This window comes from Calidris pugnax, unplaced genomic scaffold (genome assembly GCF_001431845.1).
Source record: "Calidris pugnax isolate Ruff unplaced genomic scaffold, ASM143184v1 scaffold156, whole genome shotgun sequence".
In the NCBI taxonomy this organism is placed as follows: Eukaryota; Metazoa; Chordata; class Aves; order Charadriiformes; family Scolopacidae; genus Calidris; species Calidris pugnax.
In genome coordinates, this window is record NW_015090889.1 from 834,804 (window position 1) to 835,913 (window position 1,110).

The 1,110-nt window shown below is 68.6% G+C and overlaps 1 protein-coding gene across 2 annotated transcripts in view; it reads right to left on the reverse strand.

The window, feature by feature from the left end:
- The window catches only part of OSMR (oncostatin M receptor), a 31,125-nt gene extending 30,683 nt beyond the window's left edge, over nt 1–442 (reverse strand). For both annotated transcript variants that reach the window (XM_014947597.1, XM_014947596.1), the window contains exon 1: nt 305–442. The gene's annotated coding sequence lies outside the window, so the exon portion shown is untranslated. The remainder of the gene's footprint in view (nt 1–304) is intronic.
- Nucleotides 443–1,110: the final 668 nt, after the last annotated feature.

Below are 1,110 nucleotides of genomic sequence, written 5' to 3' on the forward strand. Positions count from 1 at the left end.
CCCCCCCCCCCCCCCGCCCCTGGAAAAACGGGGGGTTTGTAGGGCGGAGAGGGCTCGACGGGCACCAGCGGGACTAAACTCCACATTAAAAACAAAAAAACCCAACAAAAAAACTCCACAGAGCGTTTCAAAAGAGGCGCCGGGGTGGCGGCGGTGGGTTTTCCTCAGCGGGGCGGGCTGGGGTCCCCGCAGCGAGGGCGGCAGGGGTGTCGTCCCCCCCACCGGCGGGGGGCGAGGGGAAAGCGGGGGGCAGCGCTGAGGGAGCGAGGGGCGGCCGCGACGGGGAGAGACCGGCATCACTCACCTGCAGCCGACCAGCAGCTCCCCCAGGGATGGCGGAGGAGGGGGGGAGACAGGCAGGTCCCCGCCGCGCCCCCGCTCAGAGCGACGGGGCGGCCGGTTTCTGCCTTCCTTCCTCCCCTTCTTCCCTCCCTTCCCCGGGCAGGGCGGCGCCTCCTCCCTCCCACCTCTCGGGGGCCGGGTGAGCAGCGTCTCGGGAATTTCTACCCCCCCCCCCGCGCCCCGCTCCCAGCTCCGGGAATCGCGGCCGCTTTCCTTGGCCGCTCTCCCCAAGGCCGGCCCGGCCCGGCCCTCCCCCCGCCTCGCAGCGCCCGCGGGTCGGTCAGGGGCAGGGGCCTACCCCGGGGAGGAGCAGAGAATGGACACTTTGCTTGGACGCTCTCCCCATCCTCCGGTCCCGAGCGGGTCAGGAAACACACGTAGGAGTGGTGTCTCAGCTGCCCATGGCCGCAGGCCTCCTGCGTCTCCTTGGTCCGGCTCCAGGGGACGGTCACTCTGGCCACCAAGGCTGAGGAGGTGGCCTGGTGACTTGCAGCAGGGCTCTGAGGAGAGGCCATCATCGTGGGGCTGGTGCTGCCCCACCGCCTCACACGCAGCAGCTGTCAGACGAAATCCCGCTCAGAAGCCATGGTAAGGAAGGTTATGGCCCACAAACCCCGACTCTCTGCTCCCAAAATTGTAGGAGCGTAAGGCGGGAAGGGCCATCAGGAGTTCCCCACGTCTTTTGCCCTGTCCCTGGGCGATGGGTCCCCTCTGACAGGCCTCAACTCGGAGAGGAACACTGTGCTGCAAGCTGCCTGGGCTTCCGTC